General features: G+C 38.4%; 1 protein-coding gene across 1 annotated transcript in view; it reads left to right on the forward strand.

Moving 5' to 3' along the window:
- Cmya5 (cardiomyopathy associated 5) overlaps nt 1–7,593 on the forward strand; it is a 93,706-nt gene that overhangs the window by 29,305 nt on the left and 56,808 nt on the right. The window lies entirely within an intron of this gene.

Here is a 7,593-nt window from a genome sequence, read left to right on the forward strand (position 1 = left end):
CAGCATGCTGGGTGGAAAAACAACCAAACTATGCACAAATAATATTATAAGGAGAATAATGAGGACATAATTTATGAAAATTTTGAATATTAGTAGAGATGAGAGATAATACAGCAAAAGTAGTATTTGAAACGAGACTGGAGCTAAGAATGTGTCAGCAATGATGAAAGACATTATTGTACAGATTTGAGAACTCATACAAAGTCTGAGCAATACCGTAGAGCCAAAAATATGAAAATAACTCCCGAAAATGAAAGACAGTATCAAATTTTCCCAAAAGAGTTGGGAGAAAAGTTCACGTTGCTTACAAAATTAACAACAAATTGACTGCTAGTTTATCCACAGAAACAATGGAAGACAGAAGATACTGGAGTGATGATTTAAAGGGCTGAGAGAAAATACCCAATAATCTAGAAAATGTCTTTAGGAAGAAGGGTATAAAAGACCTTTAATGAAAACTTAAGACTTTACTTAATAATTTGTCATCAGCAAGTTCACAACAGAGGAAATCCCAAGAGGCATCCTTCGGGGAGGACACATATGATTCCAGGCAGATTATTGGAGATGCAGGAACAAAGGAAGCATGCTCAAAGGTTTAGGTGTAGATAAATCTAAATAAATATTGACAGCTTTAAAAAGCAAAAGTAATTATATCTTGTGAAACTTTAAAATACATATAGACTTAAAATATATAATTACAGTGGCCTGTAAGTTGAAACTAAGGTGATTCGTGGTACGTCCATTGCTTAGGAAAAGGTGAAAGTATCAATTTATGCTAGACACTAATTAGTAAAGCAGGCATGCTGAAATCTCTGGGGTCATCACTATAGGACTATAAAATAGAACATAATTAATAGAGGGGAAACTTAATAAAAATATTCAATCCAAAACAAATCAAGAAAGGAGAAAAGAAAGATCATAGGTAATACAAAGAGGAAACAGTAAGATGGTAAATTTAGCCTCAAATATGCTTAAATGAATCAGTCTTCGATGAGAGTTATCAGAAGGGATTTTTAAAAGATTTATAAATTTGTTTTGAAGATACATCTAAAACACAATTGCCTTAGTTATTTTTCTATTGTTGTGATAAGACAGCATGACTGAGGCAACTTATAGAAGAGTTTATATGGGGCTGATAGTTCCAGAGGGTAAGGCCATGACCATCTTGTCAGGGACTATGGCAGCAGGCAGACAGGCATGGCATGGAGCTGAGAGCTCACACCAGGTAGAAAGAGAGAGCACACTGGGAATGGTGTGAGTGTTTGAAACCTCAAAGCTCAGCCCAAATGACAGCTCCTCCAACAAGACCACATCTCCCAATCCTTCTCAAACAGTTCCACCAACTGGGGACCAAGTATTCAAACATATGAGCCTATGGGGGCCGTTCTTGTTCAAGCCTTCACAATAAGGATGTAGGGCAATGAAAAAATTTTTAAATACAACAAGATAATCATGCAAACTATCAAAAATATCTGTTATAGACTTATTAATGATCAAAGCAGGGTTTATCAGTATCAATATTTTGATAGATTAGGAAAAATAAACACAAACAAAAGGGACATTTTATTAATATTAAATTTAAATTTCTAGGATAATGTGAGTGTTCTAAACTCATTTTTATCTGTCAATACAATTTCAGAACACAAAAATCAAAACTTAATAGAATTACAAAGCTTGAAAAAAATCCATGCGATCATAGTAGAGGACATTGATATCTCTCTAGGATTAGAATAAGCAGACAAAACTATCACTAAGGGCAAAAATAACTTGGTAACACAACTAAATAGATTATTTTGTTGATATATGAAATGCATTGCTAAAAATATGTAAAATATAAGCTCTTTTTATTAACACAAAGACATTTCAATATGACCATACAGAAATAAAATTTCAACAAAGTTAAAAATATACCATAATCAAAATGAGTCATCCAACCACAATGCAATCAAGCTAGAAAGTATAATGAAAGGATGACAAATCTTCATATATTTTGAAATTGAGAAACAGATTTTTATAGAACATATGGACCAAATAAATCACAAAGAATATTTTAAAACATTTTATAATTAATAATAAATGCTGCATAAAAACTTCTACATGAACTATCTCAAGCTATAAAATGATGGGTAGAACTCTGACTGTACATGTTAGAAAGAAAGCTCAGAAATTAATGATACAAGAATTTATTTTAAGAAATTAGAAAAAATATTGCCAATTAATCCAAGGATAATTGAAGAAAGAAAAAATAGAAGGCAGTCATAAGATAGAAAACATCAACAAAACCATAATTTATTTCAAAATATTAATAAAATTCTTCCTTCAGCAGTGCATCCCATATGTCATCTAAACCTATCTGGTTAGTTCTGTTATCAATTTTTTAAATCAACAGTGATATCTTTGTTCACTTGCTCTAACACTAGAGAGATATGATATGGTCTTTGCTATAATTATACAAACTTTTTTCAACCTTTGTAGTTTTACTAATGTTTGGCTTATATATTTATGAAAAAAAAAACCCTCAGAAGATAAATGCCAAGAATGAAAGCAGGGTGGATGAAAATTTACACCTTATTCTTAAAAGATATTGAAAGAATGAGCAATTTTAATCCCCCCAAAATTTTAAAGTTAGTTAAAATAGACACATTTTAAGAAAATAAACTCCCACAGAGGTCTGAATATTCATTTATCTACTGAACAAGGTACTTATAAAAACTTTACTATGGTCTGGGCATGGTGCACGTGCCAGTTCTCTCAGGATGAGACAGGGGTAGAACAAGTGGAAGCATGTCTGAGTTATAGAAAGAGACCCTGCTTCCAAAAACCAAAACAAATAATCAAATAAACACCTTACCATAGGGGAAAAAAAACCCTCCAGATCCGAAAGACTTCAAGAAATGTTACCAAATAGTTGAAAAAGAAATAATGCAATAAACCCCTCCAGAGAATAGTACGGAATAACTTCCAGTTTTTTTGTAATGAAGTAATCTGATCTTGATACAAAATTTGAAAAAACACATTATAAGCAAAGATATTGCAGTCTAGTGTTATTCATGAAAAAGGCAAAAGTTCTAAACACGTAGTAGAACCAAATCCAACATTGTACAAGAAGTGTAACATCATATTCATATTGAGTGCAATTCAAGAGTTCAACGTTGGTTTCGGTGTATTGGTCGCTGTAAGATAAAAGAGAAAATATGACCATCTCTATAGCCACATAAATGTTGTTTTAATAAAATTGGCATTAATTCATAATGTTTAGAGAACAGTCTTAGCAAACGGGATAAAAACTTCCATAGTCAGATAAAGGCAGTTCTCAAAAAAAGCCTTCAGGGTTTGTGTTTGACATTGGTCTATTGTCTTCTTGATCTGTTGAATCTTTCTTGTCCAACTCTGAAGGGGTGTTCACCCCACACCCTTACCCAAGTCTACATGAGAAGCTAAGAAATGATCAGAAAGTTATTGTGCAAGAATGCAGTGGGGGAGAGATGATCTTCAGAGCCAGAATCTTTAATTATACAAAAGAAGATGATAGCCAAATGCAAAAACTTGTGTTGTGCAGTGAGAAACAGCCATAGGAACATCCTTGAGCCCTCTGGGGACAAGTTCTCTCCTGTTAACACAGTTTGTTGTTTCTTTAGGTGGAGTGTAATTTGAATTTTGGGGGTTATGGCTTAATGCAAGAGAAGATAGTCATTCTCTGTTCTTGGTTATGGTGGTTTGAATAAAGCTCCTATAGACTCACAGATTTGAAGGCTTGGCCACTAGGGAATGACATTATTTGAAAATATTAGGAGGTGTGACCTTGTTGGAGGAAGAATGTCACTGTGGGTGGGCTTCGAGGTGTTTTTTTTTTTTTCTTTATGGGTTTTTGAGACAGGGTTTCTTTGTAACTTTGGAGCCTGTCCTGGAACTAGCTCTTGTAGACCAGGCTGGCCTTGAACTCACAGAGATTAAAGGCGTGCGCCACCACCGCCTGACTGGGCTTTGAGTTTTTGAAAGCCTAAGCCAGGCCCAATATCTCACTCTTCCTGCTGCCTGTGGATCTGGATGTAGAATTCTCAGCTATTTCTCCAGCATCATGTCTGCCTGAGTGCCAGTCTTCCCATGATGGTAATGGACTAAACCTCTGAACCTGTGAACAGCCCCAATTAAATGCTTCTTTTCTAAGAGTTGCCATGGTCATGGTAACTCTTCACAGCACTAGAACAGTAACTAGGACACTTCTGGTAGTTCAGCGTGGTCTCTCAGGAAGCCAGGCTGCTTATTCACATACACAGTGCCCACAGCCCACGCCCTCTCCTGGAATAAGCACTACCATACTCACAGCATCCCATCTTCTCGTCCATTCCCCAGCTTCCATGCCTTCCGTAAAATGGCTCTAGACACAAGCATCTTTCTCTGGTGAAACCTCCCCTTTTATCCTCAGGGGACCTTTCCTTTCCCTCCTCGTAGTATTTATCACACTGTGAAAATAGTGTAGGTTTGAATTTCTCGAGGACGGTCCCAGGCTGGAGATGGAGATTTGTGGTATCCTTGCCCAGCATACACAGGGTTTGACCTTTATGATTGGGGGGCGGGGAGGACCTATGCCTTTATATTTCTTACTATCTAAACTTAATAAAAGTTTGTTAAGTGTAGAGATAATTAGCAAATGAATGCGCGAGAGGTTGATTAGGTGCATCTATCTCAGCAGGGCTCTGCTTTCCTATTACTGCCTTTTGGGTGCTCTGTTCAGCACTCCTGAACTCATTCTAGCTAGTAATGAAACTGTCTCTGCTCGAGGACACTGAATTTACAATCAACAATGAACTCCAAATTGAATTTCTAATTGATTTTTATAAGGCCACTACACTCACAGGTGTTCCCTACACTGACTTCCAAACTTGGGGCATAACTTTCATTTCTAATTCTAGCCTGTTTCTGTTGAGTGACCTGTTAAAATAGCACGTTTGAAAGTGAGCATTTGGAGGAATAACCTCACTTAAATATATAAAAGAGTCTGAAAAAAAAATAAGGATTCAGTCGAGGACCAAAATTCCTAACTAGCTTAGTGGTTTAATACCAAAACAAGTAAAGGAGAGCAGAGTTGCCAGAGAAATGGAAAAATGAATTCTTCCCACTTCTTCCCAGGCTTTTCCCCCAAAAGGAATTTGCAAAACTTACTGTTACTTATAGCAGAATGGAGCACGGGGAAAGGCTAATGTCCCAGTGTGCTAGGCGCTGAGGAGGTAAGAGCTAAGCATACCTGTGCCCTCTGCAATACAGACATCTAGGGGATGCTGTTGTCTACGGGTGTAGGCACTTTCATTCCTGTTCTTCGGCGAAGCCCAGCACATCAGGAAGGGGTCAGAGCAAGCAAGACTCTGTAAACTTGCTGTGTGAGTTCCTGTGGCAGGGTTGTTCAGGCAATTGTTTCACAGCTCTGTGTGCTCCTTGAAGCTTCCCAGCACTTTAAAGCAAAAGTATAGCAATGCCCAGGCGCTGTCCTAACAGTAAAACCAGTGTGTGCCGCGGTGTGGGTAGTGTCGGTATGTTCTCAAGGCTTCCTATAGGTGTTTCTAAAGCACTCCAGCGTCTAGATCCAGTCACAGAAGCAGAGATTAATGATTTTTTAAAATGTTAATGAGGGGCCTAGGTTTGATTTATCTTTCTCTTAAAAAGTGCTTAGCTTTACCCTTTGCATGTAACGGCTGTATAGTTTTGCTTCTTTTGTTGTAGAAGTGTACAATGGGCCAACCAGCATTTTGGAATTATCTTAAATTATAGCTATATTCCTAGGAGAAGAGACTCCTGGAGTCTTAATCTCCAGCTTAGTGTTTACGAAGCAATGGCCAATATCCAACAGAGCTGCTTAAATCAGCCAGGAGTAGCCACAGCAGAAGTTTTCAAAATAAGCCTTCTGGGTAATAGACGTTAGACATGCGCAAGAGGTGGGGTATGGTGGGGGAAGCAGTCCAAAGGACTGAACAGCAAAAGCAAGGACAGAAGAAGGAAATCCCAGAGAAGAGGGCCACAGAGACTGATGCTGGCCGTGATGGCAGCCGTAGGGGTAGTCTGGGCAGGTCGTCTCAGAGGACACATAGGAGCAGGCTGAGCACACAGCCCTTCCAAATATCTGTACCACGGAAAATAACTGGGTCTAGGTTTACTTACTAAGTCAAGGATTATATGGAAAATCTGACTGCAAACAACATTTATTGAGTACCTGGATACACCAGGCATGTTTTCTTAGCATACGGTTTATCTATTATATAATCCTTACAACTCCATAATGTATTCTATCATTATTCTTATTCTGCTGATGATTAAAGTGAAGCACAGAGGGCTGGCATCTGACTTTATTATAACTGAGTTATAATAAATATTTGCTAGATAGTGAATTAGAGACACTACTACAGGAACATGCACCAACAAATGCATTGAGTGGGGATTGTTCTGCAAGCATCATAGCATGCACTGGCACTAGATGGTAGAAGTCAATACTGCTTCTGCCCTCCAGATGCCACTAAGGGGCACAGTAAATGAGGTAGGCAGCTTCTGGCATACCACGTCATGGCACACAGTCTTATATAAACTTTCCTTTATGGTTCTGGAAATCAAAACCATAGTCTTTCACATACTAGAAAAATGTCATGTTTTTGTTTGTTTCTGTTGCTGATTTTAGAAATACACTCCAAAATAAAGAACATGTAGCATAACTAGTAACATATCTTCTTCATTATTAAGTATTTCATACTTTTTATGTGATTGTATGTGTTATATGTTATGAATATTTTTTAAGATGAGCCTCTCCACCAACACAAATAATTCCAATCAGATCAAATTTGACTGAATAAAAGATATCCACATTTAATGCAGTGCTCCCGGGTGGCCCGGGAAAGCATGGTGAGAAAAAGAGAGCAGGGGAGACCACATGAAACCCGGAGACCACATGTTCCTTTGGGCAGCAGCCTCAATAGCCTGTGGGAGTCGTGCACTGCTGGGGGGGGGGAGGTTGGTACTCCCTGGGGAGGGGTCACTGCTTGGAGGGCTTTCCCAGAGGTGGAGTCTGGACCAAGGCAACTCCCAGGGGAGGGGCCTTAGGATGGATGCCAGGAGCTGGGGTGATGCTTCCAATCATTATGCTTTAATACAACTGGAAGTGTATTAGGGTTTTGTTTTCAGCATCACAAACATATAGGTAATTCATTGAGCTCTGATGTTAAGATGGCTACAGTGATAATAGGAAAAAGGGAGGCCCCAACTCCATTCTAATCTCCTAGGACCATGGTTGTTTATGTGGTCCACAGTTAACCACATGCCATTCTATGGTACATACCTCTATTTATAGTAGAAGTTAGTCATGTAAGAGGAGGCCATGCTAGGTACTTGGCAATAACGACAGATAGGGATTCAGGAGCCGAGGATTTTGATCTTCCTAGTCTGTAAGTACGAAGAGTTTGTTGAGATTTGTTTTAATGAGAAGCATGATAATGAAATGCTACGTAAAGCCTGCCTGCAAGGGAAATAGAAGGGGCTGGGAATGGGCAAATAAGAGGCAAGCATCACACCTCTGGCCCTTTAGGAAGCCGATGGAGTGGAGGTTCAAAGCTG

This window comes from Microtus oregoni, unplaced genomic scaffold (genome assembly GCF_018167655.1).
Source record: "Microtus oregoni isolate MIOR12 unplaced genomic scaffold, Mior012 000014F_ref0000157, whole genome shotgun sequence".
Lineage (NCBI taxonomy): Eukaryota > Metazoa > Chordata > Mammalia > Rodentia > Cricetidae > Microtus > Microtus oregoni.